Source organism: Chrysochloris asiatica, unplaced genomic scaffold (assembly GCF_000296735.1).
Source record: "Chrysochloris asiatica unplaced genomic scaffold, ChrAsi1.0 scaffold00032, whole genome shotgun sequence".
Lineage (NCBI taxonomy): Eukaryota > Metazoa > Chordata > Mammalia > Afrosoricida > Chrysochloridae > Chrysochloris > Chrysochloris asiatica.
Window position 1 is genome coordinate 5,794,894 of NW_006408550.1, and position 26,354 is coordinate 5,821,247.

Below are 26,354 nucleotides of genomic sequence, written 5' to 3' on the forward strand. Positions count from 1 at the left end.
CTTTCCCCCATGGAACGTGTGTTGGGTTTGAACTGATGACTTTGTGGTTATCAGTTCTTATCCTACAGCACCACCAGCATCCCTATGGAAAGTTTTAAGATTTAAAAACTATAAAGAATAAATGAGTCAAATCTCCCAACAGTTTATCCAGGTACCATCTGATTTCACAGAGGTACACATCAGGAAACCTGAGAATAATGGGGATTCCCCACCTTGAGCTCTCTATTCATAAGTGAGCATGCACCAAGGGTCCTGGTGCCAATGTGAGCTAGGAAGTATACTTCACCTTAGGATTTAGGCAAGTCTAGATATTCCTAAAGATGAAGGGGCAATAGATGAGGAATATTTGGGGTAAAAATCATCTATGGGTAAGAAACCACTTAAGCACAAAAACTTGGTTGGCACACTATACCTGTCACTTGGATAGTCAAAGACCACAGAAACAGGTCTCAAACCAGAGATGAGGATGGTAGGTAGAGTTATTTTTAAATGCCATGGAGTTTTTTCACTATAAAATCTACAATACCTCAGAGAACAAAAGCAGAAGCAACTCCAATGTCATGACAGGAAACAGCCATTTTTTCTGATGATGGAAAAGATAACCAAACAACAACTGGTGCTCTCAACCATCACTGATGGGCTGATAGTGGCAGCAAGAGATCTAACCACAGCAAGCCAGGGTAGAAGCTAGGAAAACAGCAGATGCCATCCATAGTCCTTGGATCTGTTTTCCAATTGCTCTGCATCCAGACCCAAGCTACCTCTACAGTATCAGGTCACATTATAGAATTCATTTGCTTGACCCCTACTTAGTACTCAGTCTAAATCACCCCCATCCTCTGGTTTTTCAGGGCAAGTATATTTTCAAAATCCCTAGAATGACTTCTTCTTCTCCGTCTCACCTGCCAAAATTCTATGAATCAAAGCCCAATTTATATGTCACCCTAGCATATTAGTAGCAACAATGGTAATAATATAACTGTGCTGGATGTATACATAAATTTACTGCTTTAAAAAAAAAACACTTTAAGAAACATGTTTCTGTCTCTTAACTGCCATACTTTATCCTATAATACTAATACACTACACTTGTTATTAGGACTGTTAACTCCAGAAACATACAACCTTATCTTGTCCTGTCTTTGATAATCTGTTTTTTCCTCTTCTTTCTTCTTCTAGTTGAACTCTGATCATCCAGTCATTGAAGCCAGGACAAGTGGGTATTATCTGCAAGTGTGGGTGTTCTTGTGCATATGCCCTCTCTTCTTATCAGCTGAATGTTTCACTCTCCACTCTAGTCCTCTGTGGCTATGTCACTGGCTCTGGGCCCAAGAGTCCCCAGGTCTTGCCACACTGCTGGCCAACCAGGTCTCCACCCGGGCTCACAGGAGTCTACTGAATGTTGTAGGGCTTAGCTCACAGCTTCATTGCTGTTTGTTCCTCACTTCCCCTTATCGGTGATGAATATGGTCACCAATCAGAGTGTGTATTCCCATTGAGTCTTAGTCTCGGAAGGGGGGTTGCTCTGAGGGGACCTGACCACTTGCCTTTGTGTCTCCTGGGTGAGCAACTTGCTTGTTCTTGTAGTAATCAGTTGGTCTGCCTATATTGTTTTGTATTTTTCCTGTTGGTTGTTCTTTCAAGAAGTATCTTCTGTTCTTCTAGCTGCGCCAGGTTGCTCTGCTTGTCCTTTCAAGTGGAAATTTCCATCCTCTGAAGATTCTGGATGTTGTTCAGGATTCCACCTATGGTCTTATGTAATGCACAGGCTCTGAAGGAAGCCTCCTTCACTGAGCATGTTGTAGCCCCATTTTAGGTGTTGCAATCAGTTATAGGCAAAACATGGACTTACAAGCTTTCTATGGTGAGATTTCTGGCTATTCCTTTCTCTCCCCTTCAAGTGTCTATTTTACAATGGTATGCCAGGGAAAATAAGATTCATAAGACAGCCTAGCATCTTAACCTTATTTCCCCCTTTTTCCCCATTCCAACCATGTCTCAATCTCTGTATCCCAGATCCCTATTGTTCCAAGGTTGTGCATACATCTTTATTTACCTCTGTCCCACTTAGTCCTTACAAGCCTGCCTAATTGTTCTCCTATCCGCTTTGTTCTTCCATTCCCCTCTCCCTTCTTGTATATTGCCCCCCTCCCTATCACCTAAACTATCCTGTGTCTATTCCCTACCCAGTGCTCCACCTTCCCCTCCCTCTTCTCACACACCCCCACATCCCAGCAACCAACAAAGAATCTACCCCCTTTAGTATGGGTTCTTTGTCTTAGTCTTTTACTGTAGTGGTCCTACGCAGTATTTCTCCTTTTGTGACTAATTTCACTCAACATAATGTCCTCAAGGTTCATCCATGTTATGTGGTGGCTGGCAGCTTCCTTGTTATTCTTTAAGGTAACATAATATTCCTTTGTGTGTATGTACCACAGTTTTTTTATCCATTCTTCAGTTGATGGGCACTTTGGCTTTCTCCGTCTTTTTGCTATTGTAAATAGTGCTGCTATGAACATTGGTGCGTATATATCTACTCATGTTATGGCTCGTATTTCTTGTGGGTAAATACCAAGTAGAGGAATTGCTGGATCATAAGGTATTTCTATTTCCAACCTTCTGAGGAAGCACCATATTGCTTTCCAGAGAGGTTGGACCATTTTGCAGTCCCACTAGCAATGTAAGAGTATCCCAGTCTCTCCACATCCCCGCCAGCATTTATTGTCCTCTATTTTTTTATCTTTCTTTGATGCTGTTGCTGGTGTGAGATGATATCTCATTGTTGTTTTGATTTGCATCTCTCTAAGGAGCTCTGGTAGCATAGTGGTTACGAATCGGGCTGTGAACCTCAAGGTCAGCAGTTCGAAACTACCAGCAGTTCCATGGGAGAAAGATGAGGCAGTCTGTTCCCGTAAAGATTTACAGCCTCGGAAACCCTGTGTAGGGGGTCGCTATGAGTTGGAACCGACTCCACGGCACATAACAACAACAACAACAATGGCTAGTGATCATGAACATTTCTTCATGTGTTTATTGGCTGCCTGGATCTCCTCCTTGGTGAAGTGTCTGTTCATGTCCTGTGCCCATTTTTTAATTGGGTTATTTGTCTTTTTCTTGTAGAGGTGTTGTAGTTTCCTAGATATTTAAGAAATGAGTCCCTTGTCTGATGTGTCATTGCAAAATATTTTTTCCCGTTCTGTGGGTTCCCTTTTTACTCTTCTGGTGAAGTCTTTTGATGCACATAAATTTTTAATTTTCAGTATGTCCCACTCATCTATTTTGTCTACTTTTGTTTGTGTAATTTTCAAACTGTTTGGTAGTCTGTGTATTCCCTGAATTAGTGCCCTCACATTTGTCCCTATTTTTTCATTGATGGCCTTCAATGATGGCCTTGGGATTCACATTTAGGTCTTTAATCCATGTTGAGCTGGTTTTTGTATAAGGCATGAGATGAAAGTCTTGTTTCAATCTTTTGCACATCGCTTTCCAGTTCTGCCAGCACCATCTGTTGAATAGACTATCACTTCCCCATGTGATATATTTAGATATTTTGTCAAAAATCAGTTGGCTGTATGTAGATGGATTCATTTCTAGATTCTCGATTCTTTTCCATTGATCTATGTATCTTTCATTGTACCAGTACCAAGCTGTTTTGACCACTGTAGCTGTTTAGTAAATTATGAAGTGGGGAGTGAGAGGCCTCCACCCTTATTCTTCTTCTTAAGCAGTGCTTTGCTTATCCTGGGTCTCTTTCCTTTCCATATAAAGTTTGTAATTGTTTTTTCCATCTCTTTGAAGAATGCTGTTAGAATCTGGATTGGGATTGCATTATATGTGTAAACTGCTTGGGGCAGTATTGACATTTTCACAATGTTAAGTCTTCCTATCCAGAAGCATGGTACATTCTTCCCATTTTTATAGGTCTCTTTTGGTTTCTTGTAGTAGTGTTTTGTAGTTTTCTTTGTATAAGTCCTTTGTGTCTCTGGTTACATTTATTCCTAGATATTTTATCCTTTGGGTGGCTATTGTAAATGGTATTGCTTTCCTAATGTCCATTTCAATGCTGTCATTATTGGTGTAGAGGAATCCAAATGAGTTTTCGTATGTTGATCTTATATCCTGCTACATTGTTGAATCTTCCTATAAGTTCTAGTAGCTTTTTTACTGAGTCTTTGGGCTTTTCTATGTATAGGATCATATTGTCTGCAAATAGAGAGAGTTTTACTTCCTCTTTGCCTATTTGTATGCCTTTAGTTTCTCCATCTTGCTGAATAGCTCTGGCTAAGACTTCCAGCACAATATTGAATAGGAGTGGTGACAAAGTGCATCGTTGTCTGGTTCCCATTCGCAGAGGGAAGGCTTTCAGTTTCTCTCCATTGAGAGTAATGTAGGCTGTTGGTTTTGTATATATACTCTTAATTATGTTGAGGAATTTCCCTTCAATTCCTACTCTGTTGAGTATTTTTATCAGGAATAGATGTTGGATTTTGTCAAATGCCTTTTCTGCATCAATCGATATGATCATGTGGTTCTTTTCTTTTTTCTTATTTATACGGTGGATAACATCGTTTTTCTAATGTTGAACCATCCTTGCATTCCTTATATGAATCCCACTTGATCATGATGTAATATCATTTTGATGTGTTGCTGGATTCTGCTGGCTAGGATTTTGTTGAGAATTTTTGCATCTATGTTCATAAGGGATACTGGTCTATAATTTTCTTTCTTAGTGACATCCTTCCCTGGTTTTGGTATGAGGGTTATGCTTGCTTCATAAAATGTATTAGGAAGTTTTCCATCCTCTTCTATCTTCTGGAATAATTTGAGTAGAATTGGTGACAGCTCTTCCCTGAATGTTTGGTAGAACTTCCCAGTGAAGCCATCTGGGCCTGGAATTTTTTTGGTCCACAACTACACTTAGACTTCTAAATTACCTTCCTCAGTTAATCATACTACCACCCACACTATGCCTGTATAAGGAGACTCTTGAATCTTCCTTAATTTCTAACTGGTTGAGTCTCTGGTCATCAGACCTTACCTCTGCCTAGAAAGTCATTTTGCCATTTGGAAAATTTTGTTCATCTTTCAAAGCCCAGTTCAGATGGTGGAAGCCTCTGTGAACTCAAAGAGGAAAAAACAAACAATATAACAACAAACCTGGAATAATTATATCCTGGTGTTTCAAAGTTGGAGACAGGAGAATCGTCACAAATCCAGATCTATACACTTGGATTCATCTTCTGTGGTAGAATCACTCATCTCCCAAATTTTTCTAATGCTATTTGTTAGAACCAAAAGGTAACACATTCCAAGCAAATGTATGCAGGTAGAAAAAAAAAAAATCTCAGAAAAAATCATATCTAATTTCAAACAGTAAAACATTAGATTCATCAAGTCAACACTTGGAGACCCTTGTCTGACTTTATTAAGGAAGTCACAGAGTTTTCTTTTATGCTGTCTTCTCCCCACTCCCCCGCCCCTGCAAGATTAAATAACTTGTCCCCTTCTTTTCCCATTTCAATTTATATAACCTGGAAACATAGTTCTTAATCAAGTTGTTGTTGTTGTTGTTAAGTACCATGGAGTAGGTTCCGACTCATAGTGACCCTGTACAGGGTTTCCGAGGCTGCAAATCTATAGGGGAATAGAAAGCCTCATGTTTCTCCTGTGGAGCAGCTGGTAGTTTCAAACTGCTGACCTTGAGGTTAGCAGCCCGATTTGTAACCACTATGCTTTCAGAGCTCCTCGCTTAATTAAGTATGAGTGTACAAATATGACTCATTTCCTAACTATAAGCTTCTCAAGCAGGATCTATATCTTATCTTCATATGCTCAACCCCTGAACTGTGGCTTGAAAATATCATTTTTATACTTTACACTTTAAATGGAAATTAAGTTTTTCAAAAGTATATTTAAATAAGCTGATCTTCAAGCAATCTACATTATCTATACAATTGTATGCATCTATTTTAATGAAAACGCAGTCTGAATAAGTATGGTAAATATTTAGGGGGGTTCTCATCAAGTTAATAAGCAATTTAAAAATTAGAATAAAGTTGAATAATTATTTGTTATCATCCACAATGTATTAATACTAGTAACAAAGGAATAAAATAATTATCTTTACTATTCATTTATGAATAGGAATAACACATAGCATAAAGAAAGTCCTTCTTGAATTGGGAAAATATTTCTTTTTATGTCGCTATAAAAAGGACAGTTCTTTGTATTTCAATTAAAAAAACATTTAAAAAATAAAAACGAAACATTACTTTCTGAGTTTTCTAAAACAGCGTTTAAGAAGAAAACTAATGCACTAACATCAAAATGAAAAATTTATATAAGACATTTTGAAAGTCTATTTTGGGTTATGTGACCTTAGAAAAATTAGTAAACCAGGCCATTACTTAGAAATGTTACATCGTGATTTTCCTTGTGGGAATGGCAGTTAATGCTTCTACAGAGCAAGCAATCTTTCAAAGCGAAGAATACACATCAAATCTAAATTAAAAGTCATAAACTTGGCTAAGCTGAGGTGACCAGAGAGTATATATGTGTGTGTGTGTGTGTGTGTGTGTGTGTGTGTGTCTGGTACTGTCGGCTAGGCATTGGGCTGCTAACCACAAAGTAGGCAGCTCCAACCCACCAGGCATTCTACAAGAGAAAGATGAGACTGTCTGCTCCTGAAAAGAGTTATGGTCTCAAAAGTCCCCTGTAGGGTCACTACGAGTTGAAATCAACTTGATGGCAGTGGGTTTAGTTTTGGTTTTTAGTTTATGTTCCTAATATTTTAAATCCTAGCTTACCAGGAACTACATCAAAATTACAAAACTTACAATAATAAAGGTTTTGAAATCTGAAAATATTTAATTTAGAAGTTTCCACCCTGTATCTCAAAGTGTGTCACTGCTATCCTGTTTTCCCACTAGTTGTCAAGATTTCCAGGAGTGGAGCAGCCACCAGGTGAAACTATCAGACATGTAGATAATTAGTCCAATGAACCAATGGACCATGCAAACCTCAGCCTCCATGACTCTGAGACTAGAAGAACTAGATGGTGCCAAGTTACCAGTGCCAACTGTTCTGACAGGGATAACATTAGAAGGTCCTGGTTAGATAGAAAATGGTGAAACCGCCAAGACTTTGACCCTTAATCACCCTTTAAGGTTGGAACTAATCTCATCCTCATGACTCAATGTTCAGCTAAACAGCAGACAGGGTTGTCGATAAGGTGAGCAATAACCTAGGGAGGTAGAACAATCAACCATTTGAGACTGTAGTGAGGTGAATTATTCAGTGTCTCTTCTACCATAGTTTTTGTAAATTCTTACCAAACCACTCTTTTCCCAAAGGCTCTGGTTAAGAAAAGGTGAGGGAAGCTGCTGAAGGGTTCCCATTCAGCTGTGAGTGACTGTTAGCAGAGTTAACCGTGATTGGTCAATTTGTCTGTCTTCCTGGGTTAAAAAGAAAGCCATCTCAGAAGCAGAAAGGGGAAATCTCCTACCAACAAGAAGAACCTGGAGTGGAGAGTGTCTTTTGGAGATCCCTGTGCATTGACTCTTCTCAGCTCAGGGACAGAATGTTGTCAAACCAGAGAACTAGCCGAGGAGTGGCAAACGAACAGCAGCAGCAGCCACAAAACCAAGAGCCAGAGCGTCTTCCCAGCCAGCTCTCAGAGTTAGTAAAGGGGGCAACAGAGGCTTGCTTGGAAAGTGGGGTGTCACCAGGCACTTCAGAGAGAAATAGGTTTGCAGACCCATGGAAACAGAACTGAGTGCCTTAAGGCTGAGGCTTGTGATGGAGAGGTGTGTCCTGTGAGCATTATCAGCCAGCCCGAAAAGAGCTTTGTAATAATGGAGAAGGCAGAGGCCAAGTCAAGGGGTAGAGGGCCAGAGACAGGCTTGTCTGTGGGCATGGCAGAGGAGAGGTTGTCCTGACTGGAAAGATGGTGCCTTGAACATTTCTGACCCTGAGTTTAACCTATTCACTTCCCTAATAAAGCCCTTAACTGTGAATATGGTGCCTGAGTTCTGTGTGGGCACTGTAATGAATTTTCTAACCCAGCTGAGTAGAGAGTGCCGCAGGATGGAGTTTTGGTACCTTTTTGTTTTTGTTTTTGTTTTCTGGGTTTTTTTGCAGAGATTAAAAGCATAGCATTTGCCAAAGGACAAAGTTCAGAAAACAGGTGGGGATAGGAACAAAGGAAGAATGGAAACAAACACAGGAAGTGAGATGAGATGAGTGATGATGTCACACTGGGGGATTGCAATCGATGGCTTGTAACAAAATATATATGAATTGTTGAAGGTAAAACTGATTTTCTACGTGAACCTTCACCCTAGTCATGATAAATAAATAAATAAATAAAACATTAAAAGAAAAAAATTAAATGAAAAGGAAAAATGTAAACTGGCATTGGAAAATATGTTCCAGACAATGTCATATTTGTTAAAATATTAATAAGTTACTTGTTTTATTATACGTAATAAAAGAAATTGCCTTCACACACATGCGTAAAGGTTTCCAGAAGTAAGGAAGAAAAAAAAAAAAAAATCAAACTCTGGTAGCGTAGTGGTTACGAATTGGGCTGCAAACCTTAAGGTCAGCGGTTCGAAACTACCAGCTGCTCCGCGGGAGAAAGATGAGGCTTTCTACTCCCGTAAAGATTTACACCCTCGGAAACCCTGTACAGGGTCGCTATGGGTCGGAACCGACTCGACGGCACTTAACAACAACAACAACATTGCCTTTGAGGGCTTTGAGCCAATTCCAACTCACAGTGACCTACGCTCTGAGCCTAGAACTGCCCCACAGAGTTTCCAAGGCCGTCAGTCTTCATGGAAGCAGACTGCTTCATCTTCCTCCCAAGGAGTAGCTGGTGGTTTCAAACTGCCAACCTTTCTGTTAGCAATCCAATGCTTAATTCAATATGTCACCAGGAGGAAAACACTGAAAATCACTGGTGTTATCAACAAAGAACGAAATAATGCTGACAGCTACTCTACCCTCATCTTTACTTTAATGATTTACGTTCTCACACTGAATCCATTCCTCTGCATCCATCCTGTATCATGAATGGTAAAAATTAAAAGACAGAGAAGTCTAGGACAGGCTTTGCTCTGAAGATAGAAAACTATGTTCAGATGTTGGCCCTATTTCCTGACTAGCTATATTGTTGTCATTGTTGGCTGCCATGGAGTTGCCCCTGACTCATGGCGACTCTGTGTACTACTAAACAAAACCCCGCCCACTACCCCATGATGGGGAATAGATAGGACCATTGTGATTCATAGGGTTTTCATTGGTTAATTACCAACAGTAGACCACCAGGTCGTTCTTCCCAGTCCATCTTAGACTGAAAAACTTCCACTGAAACCTGTTCTGCATCACAACAACACACAAGCACTAACCGGGAATAGAACCCGGGTCTTTCACATGGAAAGTGAGCATTCAGTCACTGAACGCCCAGTGCCTTCTCTTACCATATTATTTTGAGCAGACTATTTCAACTTTGTTAATACTAATTTTCTCAACTACAAAATGTGGATTGTAGTAGTACCTACATCATAGCATTGCTATGAGAACTATGAGTTGAAGAAATCCACAAACAATTCTTAACACAGCAAACACTACAATAGTCAATAAACACAATGATAATGATGAAATAGTAACAACAGAATAAAAGGTGATAATTACGTCTTTCCATACTGCTCTGTTCTTTTTTCATTTTAAATATGAATCTAGACCTCTCCAGGCAGAAAATTCTCTTCTATTCTAAAGATTCAATAGATTATTTCCTCACTTAAACAAGTAAAGTCAGTATGCTTTTATCTTGAGCCTTAATTGTTCTGCCTGTTGGATTTGAACCAAAATAATACGCACAAGTATTTGGCACAGTACTGCCTATATTGGTAGTAGGAGGGATTACCAAAAACCTAAGTGTCCATAAAATAGTTAGGTACATGAGTTACAATACAGCTATCTTACAGTATTACAGTATACTGTTGTTGTTAATTGCCATCAAGTCAATTCTGACTCCGAATAACTTCACACACTACAGAATTAAATGTTTTCCAGTACCACATCATCCTCATGGTCACCAACATGTGTGGTTCCATCACTGTAACTATGATGCCAATGCATCTTACCAAGGGTCTCCCAAACCTCCAATGGCCCTCCACTTCACCAAACAGGATGTTCCCCTCTAGCAACTGATGTGTCCAAAGCAGGCAAACCAGACAATGTATTGTTATAATCCATAAGGTTTTCACTGGTTATCTTCAGAAAGTAGTTTACCAGACCTTTTCCCCTAGTCTGTCTTAGTCTGGAAGCTTTGCTGAAATCTGCCCATCATGGGTGACCATGCTGGTATTTAAAATACCAATGGCATAGCTTCCAGCATCATAGCTACCAGAGTACCACAAACTGTCTGACGAATGGCAGTATATTATGTTTCCATTAAAATTATGTTAGTCATGGGCATAGGAATATGTCATAATATTTTGAGTGCAAAAACAGGGTTTTAAAGTTTTTTTATGAATATTGTATTCTGAATTTTAATTTTCAAAACAGTTACACATACATATAAAAATAAAAACAGTTTTTGTCTCTGGATGTTTGATGAGATTGTAATTTTCCTTGTGCGTATGTGTGTGTGTGTATACTCAATTGCATTTTATACACTTTTTTTCACAATGAACGTGCATTTTATTTTTTTTGAAAAATAAGGTAAAGAGTTTATTGTGTAGATATTTTTAACCTAAAAACTACATAGTTAACTCTAAGAAAAAAATATATAAATCAGCATATTTCAAAAGATGTCAATTATATTAAAGATCAAAATAATAGCTATCAAATCTGTTTACAAAACAAGTACAAGACACAAGTTGGTTTTAATGCTATCTCTCGCTCTCTTTTTTTAAAATTTTAATGCTATCTCTGATCAAAGACTATGTTGAAGGATTTTTATTCCTCCCACAAACAAATATTATTGTCAAGGTGTCCTAAATCCTCAGCTTGTGGCTAAGTTCAAATCATATGACAGTTTGGGGGAATTTATGTCTTGGCTTAGGAAAATAAAACTCCCCTAGAGAATTAAACAGAGTCATGATAGATTTCTTGCCTTGTAAGATTCAACTACAGCCATCAATCAATAAATGATATTATGCTAGTTCTGATTTTTTTCTATAAGTTTTTTGTTTTTAATTTTTAAAGAAGTTCACAACCTATGATCCAATGCTTAGAGTCTACCAACCATCCCTGGCTTTTCTTTGAGTACTTTTAACCTTTTCAGGCCTATTCAGAGCACAACCCACATTGTTTACACAAAATACAATACTTAGTAATCATTTTGTGCTTTTAAATGAGAATGAACCCCACTAGCAATCATGAGAAACCAACTGTAGTTTTAGGTACATTTCAAAGGACAATTCTTTTAGAGAAATCATTGGGGGTGGGGAACTATTAGTTAAAAATTTAAAACAAAGAGACGAAATTGAATTAGTAGTTTGTCTTAAACTTTTTTTAGTTCAGTAGAAGTAGCCAGGAAGCACACAGGGCAGTTAAGATAAATATATACTGATTATGGAATTACTATTTGATGTCACACTTTTGCACAAATGTGGACAAAATAGACTAAACGCCATCTTCCTTACCTTGCTCTTCAGGAGTCTGGATCCTCTGCATGGCTTGTGTCCTACTGGGATTTGTCTCACTTGTTCTTAGTCTTCACATCATAGAACCCCATGTACAACACAGAACACTGCACTAATCGGCTCAAACACAGCAGCATGTGTGAGGATGGTGCAGGACTGAGCAGTCACTACGTTAATCCATGTTGAGGGTCTTCCTCTTTTTTGCCTACCCTCCACTTTACCATGCATGATGTTCTCCAGGATTGGGCCTTCCCGATAACATGGCCAAAGTATGTGACAGAAAGTCTCACCATCCTCACTTCTGAGAAGCATTCTATCTGTACTTCTTCCCAAGACAGATCTGTCCCACTACAGGTGCACATATAATGCCCTGTAACTGTACCCAGGTCCAAATGAAGGTTTAATTTTAAAAAGGAGAATGTCTCTGGCTTAACTAGAACTTACTACCTTCCCCATTAACAAAATGACTATCTAATTAAAAATTGATTCAAATTTTTTTTACTTTTGGGCCCTTAACCTGGCAAGGTGATTGAAATCTAAACTTTTATACATACATTCCATTTGAGTCTCAAACGGGGGAAATTAACATCACCATCATTGTTGTTGTTATGTGCTGTGGAGTCGGTTCTGATTCATAGCGACCCTGTACAGGATTTCTGAGGCTGTAATCTTTACAGGAACAGAAAGCCATATAGCTCAGGAAATGTACACTCATTCATTCCTCACTATACTATATATGAAATTGTATTAAATAGAGAAAATGAGACCATCACACCTGCTTCAGAAGTTTCCCTAAAGTAGTGTCTGGTGGTATCACAAGTTTCCCTAAAGTAGTGTCTGGTGGTATCACAAAGGTCTCCCTTTTCCAGTCACTCCACCTTGATTGTACAGTACTGACAGCCCCTCTCTGTTATGTGTGTACACTTGAGACATGGCTTCATGAGATGGAACCACACAACTTGCCTCTCTAATAGGAAAGAATCTGTAGGAACGTATTCATGCCTTCTTTGCCTCATTTATTCTTTTATTCATTCATCATTGAGCAGCTACTGAATTACAACTGTGTACCAGACAATGATATCCAGATGACACAACTTTGCTTGCTGAAAGTGAAGAGGACTTAAAACATTTACTGATGAACATCAAAGAGCACAGCCTTCGGTATGGATTGCATCTCAATGTAAAGAAAATGAAAATCCTCACTACTGGACCAATAAACAACATTCTTATCAATGGAGAAAAGATGGAAATTGTCAAGCACTTCATTCTTCTTGGATCAACTACCAACCCTCATGGAAGCAGCAGTCAAGAAATCAAACGATGTATTGCATTAGGCAAATCTGCTTCACAAGAACTTTTTAAAGTGTTGAAGAGCAAAATGTCAGCTTGAGGACTAAGATGTGCCTGACCCAAGCCAGGGTATTTTCAATAACCTCATATGCATGTGAAAGCAGATCTAGTGAAAGGAGATGAGGATAAGATTCTTATGATTCAATAGTGAATCACTAATTGTGACTGTCACAACTGTAAAAGCAGAAGTTTTGTAACAAAAAGGGGAGAGAAGTTAATCTTACAGTCAGAAACAGAGGACCCTGGGATCATCAAGGGAGAAGAGCATGAGCAGAATGTGGGACCCTATCCAGAGAAGCAGCAACACCAGAGATGGAGGCAGAGATGATGACACGGAGAGATAGAGCAGCTGAGGACTCTACACTCATGGAAAGAGAAAGGCTGTGTGCTGGCAGCCAGGAGGCAGGCTTGCAGAACGTGCTATTTGGTTGTTTAAATGATAATATATTCCTGAGTCTTTTTGTGTCCATCCAAAAAAACAGATGGAATAGAAGCAAATACTGTTGCATGATGATGCATGGAGGAGACTGTAACCATTGCAATGAAATGATGAATGTAAAACTGATGCTCTCCCATGTAAACTATCACTTAATTCACAATAAACACTTATATATATAAAAGTATATAGTCCTTGTATCATTTATTGTTACAAACCACTTCAAAACTTACAGCAGAAATCATTGATCTGCTCATAATTCTACAAATTAGATTTTGTCCTGCAAGGAGTTTCTTCAGTTGGCCTTGTTGTTTTTTGTTGTTAAGTGTCATCAAGTTGGTTCCCACCCATAGCGACCCTGTATAGGGTTTTCAAGGAGCAGTTGGTGAGCTTGACCCATGACCTTGTGGTTCAAACCAACTTTGAGGTCATTTCTCTCTTCTTGTGCCTTACGATATTAAAAAAGCCGAAAGAAACGAACTGACACTTTCAATATTCTGCCTCAAAATCTCCTTATCCAGATCCCCAACTTTATTGGGTTCATCTTGTACTTTCCATGTTCCTGTATGAGGCAGGTTTTTTAAACTGTTTCAGTGCCAAAACACATAGATAACCATCATTACAGTATAAACAGGTTCTGAAATGCCTTTCCAGCTTCCATTAACAGTTTGTCTGCTGTTTGTCCAGCCATCAGCTTTTCCAGCATCCAACTGACACCTAGTCCTGAAATCAATGCCACATATTCTAGGTTATTGTTACAGTAAATCAAACCAAACCCACTGCCTTCAAATGAATTCCAACTCATAGAAAACCTACAGGATACATAAGACTGCTTCATAGGGTTTCCAAGACTATAAGTCTTAATGGAAATTGACAGCATCATGTTTCTCCCTTGAAGTGGCTGGTGAGTTTAAACCACCGACTTTGAGCTTGGCAGCCCAATGCCCAACCCACAGCACCAGCAATTTCACTAATACTACCAATATTTTTGTTTTGGTTATATACTGCTTCATTAAAAAAAACCACTCCAAAACTATATTTCTGAAAAGGACAACCATTTATTTGCTCAGGATCCTGAAACTTGGGCTCCACTCACCTGGGAAGATAAATTGACCGGCTTCTCCTGAGGTGGTACATGTGGTTGTGGAGTTCAAATGGGGTTGAACTGTGGCATTTGGCTATGATGCCTCATTTGTCCTCTGATGTCCTCTCCAGAACAGAAGCCTTAGTTTCTTGTTGTTAAGTGCTGTCAACTCTGTTCTGACCCATAGAGACCCTGTATAGGGTTTCCAAGGAATGGCTGTTGAGCTTGAACCACTGACCTTGGAGTTCAAACCAGCTTTTCAGTCCAGCGCATTAACCCACAGCGCCACACCAGGACTCCTCATGTTCCCAAGTCACAGGTGTTTACCATGCTTTTGCTTACCTAACATCTGCTGAGACATCATTGGCCAAAATAAGTCACATAGCCAAGATGAGAATCATGGGAGGGGATTACACAAATCAATGAGAGAGGTATGTTTCACCATTACTGCACAACTCTACAGATCTCCTATCCTGACGTTTGTTATTATGCGTCATGGTGGTGGTGGTGGTGGTGGTGGTTATGTGCCGTGCAGTCGGTTCCGACTCATAGCGACCCTGCACATGAGTCCTATGAGGCCGTAAATCTTTACGGGAGCAGAAAGCCTCATCTTTCTCTTGCGAACAGCTGGTAGTTTCGAACTACTGACCTTGCAATTCGCAGCCCAATTCGTAACCACTAGCTACAGAAATAAAGAATGATTTTAAACAAATAAACAAAAAGAACTACTAGCTTGCAAAAAAAAAAAAAAATTAAGATAATTAAACACTCTAAAAGGCAAGTGATAAACTGAAAAGTGTTGTTACTGTGTGCCATGGAATAAATTTCAACACAGTGTTTCCAAGGAGTAGCTGATGGGTGTGAACCACCAATCTTTTTGTTAATTGAATGCTTTTCCTATAGCACCACACCAGGGCTCCATAAAAAGTGTAAAACCATTTAAAAATAAAGTGGAAAGAAAATCTGAGCTGAAAATTAGAAATAAGAGAGTAAAAAACAAATAATTTATAGGGGATTTATAAAGTTCATACATAATTTTTCTTATAAGAAAAATTCAGAATGATAAATCTTACAAATTTATATAACCTTTGGTATGATAGATTAAAATAATAAAATAAAATAAACTGGTACCAGCTGCTCCTCGGAAACGCTACACAGAGTTGTTATGGGTCAGAACCGACTTGACGGCACTTTACAACAACAATACATAATGAATAATTTGACAGACAAAAGGATACAGGTAAAAGATCATTTCTAAAAGTTATAGGCTAAGAACTGGACTGCTAATCACAAGGTTGGCAGTTCAAATATACCAGCCACTCCTAGAAAACCCTATACAGGATTCTATGAGTTGGAATGGACTCAATAGTATCCAACAACAATAGGAATGAGAATTCAAAAGCTTAATAAGCAAAAGAAATTACAATGCCCAGCATCTCTTCCAACACTGTTCTCTCACCAATAGGGATCTCTAAGAAAATGTTTCTCGAATTTAACCATTTACAAAACTTGTTACACTGCAGAATCCAAGATCCAAGGAAAACCATTCTAATTTCATTTATCTGGAAGGGGGCCAGGGAATCTGCAATGATGCTCTCAAGTGATGCGAATAAAAAAGGCCCAAGAGTTACACTAACTGCAAATGGCCTTTCTCAGACTAGGGGTAGACCATGGCCTCCTTAACCTTCCTGTCACATTTCTGGCATGAAGTCCTTATAACAACCCCACCTTGAAAATTTCACAATCAAATGCAAACACGCTCTGCTTCCATAGCGATAGCTCAATTTGAGCTTCTTCAAACCCTTTCAAACCTGCCTCCAGCAATAAAAGAGTATTTTTTCAAATAGGTCATGACCAATGAGTGAGTCATAGAATCAATTTGAAGGGCTGTCTCCAGAAGAGAAAATATCAGAGGGTACTGCACATAACAGTGGTAATTACAGTTTAAGGATTGTTCCCTGAAACTTTTGTTGCAGTTGTGCTGAAGTGTGCGTATGTGTGCACAATGCAAAACTACATTACTTATTATGAGTCACAGTCAAAAAGATTTAAAAATTTCTGCCATAAACAGTATGATGGATTCATCAAGGAGTTGAAAATTCTTCAGGTGAATAGTGCAGAAACACCCTCAAAGTAAAAAAAACAAAAAAATAATAATAATAATAATGATGATAATTTCATTTTATCATATTTTATGTGGGATTTAATTATTCAAGCACTTCAATGCTTCAAAGAACACATTTAATATGCATTTATTCAGCATCCCTCTGAACACGTAGGGAAAAGGAATTTGGTCCCTTTCTTTTAGACGCTTACAAAGTAGAGTTAGTATTAACCCATAAAATAGTCAGATAACATAACAAAAGACTTTACTATAATCATGAGGTAAATTTACAATGCTGCATCATGTCAAGTAAGTCAATGCTGGAATTCAGGAAGGTTGTCCAAAGGAAGCTTGAGCTTTGTCTTAAAGGGATAGTAAGATACGAAAAATAACAGAGGAAAAGGTATAGCAGTGCTATATACTCAAAGTAGGCTCAGTGTATGCAAAACAATCCCAGAATCTCAGTCGTTCATAACACAGTAATAGGTGGATTTGTTCCATACAGTTAGGTATTCAGAATCCCAGTTTCCTTCTATCTTACGGCTCCACCATCCCATGAAGAAACCAAGTCAGCAAGGGAGAAGATAGAGTACTCAGGATCACAAAGATGACTTTTACAGACCAGGCCTGGAAATAGCACATCATTCCCATCTATTTTCCACTAGCAGGAACTCGTCACAAGGCTGCAGCTGACTATGGAGGAGGCTAGAAAATGTAGCTTAGGGCCCAAATGGAGCATCCCCATTCCTAGCTAAGTCTATGTCTAATAACTAAAATACAACAAGCAAGCACAGAAAGATGGAAATAAAGCCTGTTGTAGGCTAGGGACCTTGGGAGATGTGGAAGGGCATGGCATTGCACTCCTTTAGTTTTCTTTTTGCTTTCCATAAAGGAGCCTGCAACCCAGACCAACCAACAGGCAGGACAAGAAAAACACTCCAAGAAAAGTCTACTCTCATAGTCAAAGGACTGAGTAAAGAATGGCCCAGCAGAACAGAAAACAATTTTGATAACACTCATTCTAACCCAGCCAACCACCAAAAGAAAACCTGCCCCCTGCAGCACAGTGTCAATGGAGCTGAGTGGGAAACTCGATTCCTGGCAATAGTGAGACAGAGCAGTGTGGCCTGTCACTTCTCACACCAGAGTGGTGTCCACAGGCCTGACCGGGGAGACAAACTTCCAGACTTCCCAGCAGTAAAGAGGTGGATCAAAGCCTGTGAAGCAGTGCTAGTTGGCATTTCACTTTCCCCCACCCCTGTGTCAGTTTGGTGGTGGTTGTTGTTGGTAAGTGTCGGCTAGTCGGTTACAACTCATAGTGATCTTGTATAGGGTTTCCGAGATGTTGCTGGCGGATTTAAACCACTGACCTTGTGGTTAGCAGTCCAGTGCTTGATAGATTCTTGAAAAGTCAAGCATAAACAAGCAATCCTACTCCTATTATCTGCCCAGGAAAAATGAAAACATGTCTACAAAGAGACCTGTACACAAATAGGAGTAGTATTCATAATAGTGCAAACATGGAAACAATTCAAATGTCTATCAATTGGAGAATGAAGACACAAAATGTGGCACTATCCATACAATGGAATACTATAGAGCAACAAAAAATAAACTACTGATATATTAACCAATGTGGATAAACCTCAAAAACACTGTGGTAAGTAAAAGCCAGGCACAATAGGCCACATATTGTATAGTTCCAGTTACAGGAAAGAAGTCTTGGTATGGTAGTGCGGGTTAATGCACTGGATCACAAGGTCAGCCGTTCAAGCTCACCAGCCACTCCTCTGAAACCCTATACAGGTCCGCTATGGGTCAGAACTGACTCGATGGCCCTTAACAGCAACAACAACTTACAGGAAATGTTGAAAAAAGGTAAAAAGCTACACAGCTTATCAGTGAAGGAGAGGGGAGACTGACTTTAAACAGGAATGAACAATTGCTTTGCAGGGAAGAAAATGTACTCTGACTGTCGTGGTGAGGGTAGCACAATTCTATAAATATATTTACAGTCAGTGAATCACTTACAATGGGAAAATGTAATGATAAATCTAAATTATCTCAGTAAATATATATAGATTTTTTTTTTTTTTTTTTTTAAGAAACACTAGTAATAAACTGCCATGTTATTCATCACCTAGATGTCACCATTTTGAACTCATGGCCAGTCATGTTTAATCAATAGTCCTAACTCCACTTTTCTTCCTCCCAGATTTTTGTTGTTCTTGTGTTGCTAAGTTGCTCTAACTCAGCTACACTATGTACAACTGAATAAAACACTACTTGGTCCTGCACCATCTATACACTCTTCCCTATGTCTGAGCCCATTGTGGTAGCCATTGTGTCAGTCCAGCTCATCAAATGACAGTCTTCCTCTTTGTTGCTGATTCTCTGCTTTACCAAGCTTGATGTATTTCTCCAGGAATTGGTCCCTCCTGATAACATGCCCAAAGTATGGCTCACCTAGCATGTTTCATGGAAGTTATGCTACAGAAGATTAGGACTTTTTCCAACATGACTACAATGTTATTAATAGCTAAAAATAAATACTAAAGGATAAGCAATAAAATTGTACTTTGGTCATTTTAAATAATATTTTGTTGCTTTGTCATAAGGAGGCTTCAAAGAGTTTGTGAGAAAATGGAATGAAAAGATAATGAAAATTTTCCATGAACTTATTGAAGCCCCCTGGTATTTTCAGTTCCTTTTTTATTGCTTTAAACATAGCACATTAATATTTGATAGTTCAATAACTAAAGCCATGTAGGGTCTGACTCTGATAAAGGCTGTTTCTGACGTTTACTTACAGGGCTTGCTTTTTTGTGTCATGCTTTTACTGGCCAGGTTCATCAGAGTTGACCTCTGGGATTCTGTGAGACCTGGTTGCAAGCTGCATATGTCCAGAGAAGACAGTGACACCTTCAGCCAGTGTCTAAGATTGTTACACACCCATTTTGCTGTGAATTTATATTTCAGTTGGGTTCTTCAATTGCAGTGAGTATGAATTCAAACTTCAGCCCCACATTAGATTTTCCCTTCTACTCAAATCCTGGTGTGGCATCCTAGGATAAGCATTCGACCTCAAGGTCAGTTTGAACCCCAAGGTCAGTGGTTCAAATCACCAGCCACTCCTCAGAAACCCTATACAAGGGCACTATGAGATGGAACCGACTCAATGGCACATAACAACAAAAATACTCAAAGCCTAGGCCAGGATAGGCAATTACTCTTACAGAATAAGTCTTTGTTTTAGTTTATCCACTCTCTTCCACTGTCTTTTCCATGGTGCTGACTTGATTTTGGATTCCTGCTTTAACTTTCCAAGCTTTCGTGTGAGCCCAGGGCCTTGTCGTGTGATTGCCCTGTGGCCTTTAAAACCTCAAACTCTTTGAGTTATCAGAATTAACAAATGTCCACAGGACAGCTGCGGACTCATACATGCTTCTTGTTGTTGTTAGGTGCTATTGAGTCAGTACCGACTCATAGCGACCCTATGCACAGCAGAACGAAACACTGTCCGATCCTGGACCAACCTCACTACCATTGCCAAGCCTGAGTCCATTGATGTTGCATGCTTACAACTCTGAAAATGCTTCCTGCTTATTTCTAGTCCCTTACTACCCTACAAGGTCAGCTAAGAATTTATTTTTTTATTATTATTTATAACTTTCATAAGTTCTGCATTGAGCATTTTTTTCACAATGTCCATTCTGTCTTATTATTCAGAAACTGAAGTCTCCAATTTCTTCTTACAAAAGTCTGTAATATTCAGTTTTAAAAAAGAGTACCTTCCGTCAATCTGAGCTTCAAACAAAGCTTCAAAATATTTCATCATTCAACGTATCATAAATGTTGTTATTAAGTTATTATTAAATGTCATTGAGTCAGCTCTGACTCATAGAGACCCTGTATAGGATTTCCAAGGAGCCGCTTGTGGATATGAACTAATGACCTTGCAGTTAGCCTTTCAGTGCTTCTCCTACACCACCACACCAATTAATTACATCATTTCATAAACCAATATAAAATGGAGTCAAATAACTGTAAGGAAGGAGACAGTATAATGAGGCAGTACAGAATAGTTATAGAGCATAACTCTTAGTACTTATTAATTATCAAAATTGAAAAGCATTATGTTGGTTCAAACCAGAGTTCTAAAACCTAATGACTATGTAAGCATCGGTAAATTATCTCCATGATCTGAGCTTCAGCTTTTTTTTTTTTAACAAATTGAAGTTCAGAACGTGAGTTCTGAATACATATATATCTAAGTTTTTTTGTTAATTTATTTTTTAACTTTCTATTGCAATTTGAGTCCAAGTTGATAGAGCAAATTGGTTTTCCATCCAACAATACAGACACATTTTGTTTTGTGGCACTGATTACAGTCTCCATAATATAATAGCACTCTTCCCACTTACTTCCTCTGCAATGAATATGAATCTTAAATGCTAAGTTGAAAACTCTGTAAAAGAAAAGCATTACTGTGCCACCCAGCAGGCATCAGAGCTCAGAGGAAAGAGTGTCCAAAAGTGTTAACTGATCAAGGGGCACACACACATGCATACAGAGTGAGAGGGAAGGAAGAGAGGAGGAAGTAAAATAATGTGGCAAAATGTTAAAAATTGGTGAATCTGAGTAGACAGCATATAGGAGTTCTTGGTACTACTCTTATAATTTTACTTCAACATTAAAAAAAGAGAGAGTGTTAAAAAAAAAAAAAAAGTCAGTGTTTAAACAGCAGATTAACACTGGCTGTATAAAACACAAGCACATAGCTATTCTGTCATGGGAAGTCAAGAAAACTCCACAAAGAGACATTATAAAGTTATCACTCACCAACTGTTTCAGCAGCACATATGTTTGTTGCTATAAATACAAACTAATCAACTTGAAGTCTCTATTAATGACAGGTTACAGAACAACATAAAAGCCCGTAACATCCTAAGAGGTAAAAGCCTCAGGAGAGATTTTTGGGCCAAAGGTAATTTGGGAAGAAAACACAGAAGCCAATAAAGCATCCCAACGTTAAATCTGTGCTGCCTTCAATGTCAGTCCCAACAGATCAAGGAGAAAATGAACTCAGAGGAGTCAGCACAGGAGGGGACAGAGTGCCAGGTGGCTCCCAGCATTCTGGAAGTGCCAATTCAGCAGGTAGCATACAACTCCCTAACTCTACCTAAAATGCTGTTGGCATAAACATCAATATATCTCTCTTCTTGAGAGTCAATTATATCCAGCTTCTCTGAATGGCATAATACTTGTTACAATCAACAATGACTACTGAGCATTATTAAGTCCACTGTAGTAACACTGGTGATACGATGGGTTAAGCATTGGGCTGATCCCTACAAGTTTAAACATATGGGAGTTTAATAAGACCATCTGCTCCAGTAAGATTTACAGTCTAGGTAACCCTCCGGAGCCGAACAGCTCAACTCTGTCCTATTGGGTCTCTATGACTCTATGGTATTGGGATTTTGTTGCTGCTGTTGTTTGGTAGTTTCAAAATTACACATACAAATTGGGGGTGAGGGGTGATAAGAGCAAACTTCTATCTTACTTTTTTGACAGACTCTTTAATTTTAAAGTCAGCAGGAAACCAGATAATGGCTGCCAAGAGCCAGGTAGGAGTCTAAAAGGTTTATATACAAACCAGTTTCTTCAGGATCATACACAAGTAGCTGAAAGTCAAGACAATTTCAAACCAATAAATGTGTGCTAATGAGAAACAAAAATCTCACGCTGATCAAACTCCATTTTCCTGAACATTCTCTAGTTTTCTAACATACTCTACATAAATCTGTTTCTGAAGTCTGAGCTAGATGTTTTCCAGTACTTTTCTACTCTAGCTATGCAGAAGGAAAATGATATACTATATAAAAACCATGTAGGAAGTGCAACAACAAAATAAGATAATTACACTAAAATTATTTCTTTCACTTACTTTTAAAGTCTTAACTCTCGCTTTTAAATGTAGAAGGCATACACCTTTCTGGAAAACAGTGACCCTGCTGCAGGCTGACTCACTGAAACAAAATCTAAAACTCTGGTGTAAGGTCATTAAACTATTCCTAGGGCATCATTTTACTCTAAAAGCCGCTGTACGCTCCTGAAGTTCTAATTTGAATAATTGCTTTCCACCTACATAAATTCCCTTTGTAGTTTCAACTGTATGTAATATCAGTCTTCATTTCCTCAGTTAAATTAATGTTGAGTAATGTGGTGCTTCTTAAAAAAGGGAAGGAAAAAAAAAAAAGTGCATCTCCTTTCACAGGTAACCTTTCAACAACCAGTAGAAGTGATTCATGTGCACTAGAGGGGAATAGGTCAGTATGAATAATCATTAACTAACAATATGTGCCAGTATTCATTATGTGCAGAGCATTGCAAAAGGTGTACCTTATCCAATAAAATGGATGTACCCATACAGTTTTATAAAAACTTAATGTTCCCTAAACAAAATCCTATTTGCCGCTGAATTACATCATTGAATCATTATAAACTTGATTCTCATTTATGATTTACCTTCAGCTAAATGTGATTCCCAATGTTTGATCACCCCTATCCTACTTGTGTGGTCCTGTAGGATCAGCACTGGTCTGCTAACCACAAGGTCAGAAGTTCAAACCCATCAAGCTGCTCCTAAGAACCAGCTCTACAGCATGAGTCGGAACCGAGTCAATAGCACTTACCAACAACAACATGGGAGCAGAGAGGTGCCATACAATAAGCACTAGACTGCCAACCACAAGGTTGGACATTCAAGCCTACTAGCCACTCCCCAGAAGAAAGATGAGGCTTTCTGTTCATGCACAGATGTACAACCTCAGAAACCGTTATTCAGAGTTGCTGTGATGCAGAAATGACGAGAGGAGCTAACAACAATCCTTCTAGTTAAGGAGCCATGCAGGTGTTGTGGGTTAAGCATTGACTTGACAACTGTAAGGTGCTGGGTTTAAAGCCACCAGCTGCTCTGTGGGAGAGATGAGGCTTTCTGCTCCTATAAAGATTTACAGCCTCAGAAACCTGACACAGGGTCGCTAGGAATCAGAATCAAATTGATGGCAGTGAGTTTGGTTTTTTGCTTTTCCAGTCAGACACTTAATGAATTATACGCTAATACTGAAAAACTTCAACTTAGAGAAGAAACAGTGACTTGTACTTTTAAAATAAAGAATTGTTTTTTTATAAAAGGGAAACCTGAAAACAAGCTTCCCTATTAAATCACAAGTCTAGTTGAATTAAAAAAAAAAAAACTAAAAGTAGATATCACAGCAAAATCATACATAAATGAATTTCCTGTGTTGGTGTTGCTAGAACACTGTTGATTCAAAAACTCTGGAGAGGTGAAACTATGTCCTTTTATAAGATTCATCTTTCAACTGTTAGATATTTTAAAATAACACATCTAGAAGTTGCAAAGTGACCTTTAAGAAAAGCCACTATAAAAGTGATGATCCACTCAATTGGCCCTAGGCTATCTCAAATCTAAAGAAATCTAAAATGGATCAATTTTTCCAATGTAGTGACTTGGGATCTTAATCTATTCCAATTTTGTCAGTTTTGGATGAAAAATAATAGGGTTATTCCATATAGACCCAAAGGTAAATAAATACAAAGTTTTAGATTAGCTCTGAAACCATATGTACTCAAAGTCACATAAACTGTGGTCGATTTTCCTTTCCTCTCCCATTCTGCCATGGCTTCCCTATGGGCAGGCGATATCTGTGGGAAGTATACAAGGGGGCTTCAAAAAGCTGTGAGAAAACACTATTATATTTTCATTCCATTTTTCCTTGAAGTTTTTGAAGTCCCTTTGTCTGCTTGCCAATCATTAACTTTGGTTGGATTTGACTATATTGCTTTGATGTAGACATAAGTTCTGAAGCTCTGAACTGTGGCTTTAAAAAGTTCTGAGTGTTTCTACCACCTCTTGTGTCTGGCTGTCTCCCATGAGAAGATCATACTCCTGGTAGCCACTATTCCTTCCTTAAGTCCCACAGTGAGTAAGACTGAATAGACTGACTGAACATGGAACAGACTGCAGTGAACCCACAGCCTAGAAACACTATAGCCAATTACAGACCCGTGAGAAAGAAACAAACAGTGTGAAGCTGTGGGTTAATGAGCCAGACTACAAAGCTATTTGAACTGCAAGGTCAGTGGTTCAGGCTCATCAGAGGCTCCTCAGAAATCCTATACAGGGTCGCTATGGGTCAGAACCGACTCAACGGCACTTGAGAACAACAACAACAATGTAAGTAATTGGAGTCCTGGTGTGACACTGCAGGATAATGCACTGAATCACAAGGTTGGTGTGAGTCACAAGGTTAGCAGTTCAAGCCCACTAGTTGCTCCTCAGAAACCCTACATAGGGTGCCATGAGTTAGAACCGACTTGATGGCATTTAACAACAACAACATGTAAGACACTGAAATCTCAAGTTTGTTTGTTGTCATAGTAAAAGTTCATAGAATGGCCAATAAGAAAAGGGTTATTTTCTGGTAACACTCTGTCCCCAAATTTCCAGGCCCATTTCCCAAAATAGTTCACTAAACCAAACACGTTTGCATTTCTGGAGTACCAAGCATTGGCCAAACATTGATTGACAGCTTCTGTAAGAATCTCATTTGAACATGTATCCATCATCCTTCTTTGTGTGCTACAGTTAAAGCTCCTCTACAGAGCTGTAAAGCAGAATCTGTGTCTGATCCACCATCCCCTCATAGTGCTGAGCATAGTGTTTTACACTTAATAAGAGCTGTTTGGTAAATAACTCTCTAGTCCAATTCACAGTTAGTACTGATTTACATCATTGTCGAAAATGTTGTCCACTACTGTCATATCCAAAAATCACATCCTGAGTCACAATACTAATCATATATTTGAAGTGATAGAAATATACAATCTTTTTCTACCTACCTGAGGAAAACACAGGAGAACTGAAATGTTGTACAATGAATGATGCCCACATCTGCTAACCTATACCATCAAAATGGTACACCGGGAATTCCAGAAAGATGGTGGCCTAGACAGATATACTACATAGACCTTCTACAACAAACTACAGGACACCAAATGAAATGGACACTGAGGACAATATTGGAACTCTGAGCTTCAAAGGAAAGGTTAGAGAAGTAAATTGAACACCTACTGGGAGGAGAAGCTGAGCAGAGGCACTAAAGGAAGTAGACTGGTGAATGGACTGTGGGCCAAACGTGGCATGGCCATCTTGAACTTTTGTGAGCATCTTTGAAGAGCCATACAGATGACGGCCTGATGGTGCAGATTCACACAGGTAACAGAAAATTTCAGGCCACTGGGTAAAGCACCAACTCCTTTACCACTGATCAGTGATAAACAGCAGCCAAAGCCACCCTAAACTGAGCTGTACAAACAACAAATGGAGAACAGTACACACATTCCCACTGTCTAATCACACCCACCAAGAGACTGTTGGTGAGACTCTAAAAACACACCAACATACAATGATCAATTCAATACAAATACAATACGACCACAATGTCTCAAAGAACCCAGAAGATTTGAGTTCACATGGAGAACAAGAGAAAGTGGCTCAAACAAATCATCAAGCTGCAGAGCCAAAAAACATTTCTGAGGACAAAAAGGTAATAGAAGAATATGAGAAAGAATTCAAAAGAATGGTATTTGGTACTTGAAACAGATTAACAGAAAGATTGAGGAAAGTAAGAACACAGA

At 38.8% G+C, this 26,354-nt stretch overlaps 1 protein-coding gene across 1 annotated transcript in view; it reads right to left on the bottom strand.

Moving 5' to 3' along the window:
* Nucleotides 1-26,354, bottom strand: part of LOC102812110 (mitochondrial inner membrane protease subunit 2-like) — a 1,190,436-nt gene that overhangs the window by 1,099,767 nt on the left and 64,315 nt on the right. The gene's annotated exons all lie outside the window — the stretch shown is intronic.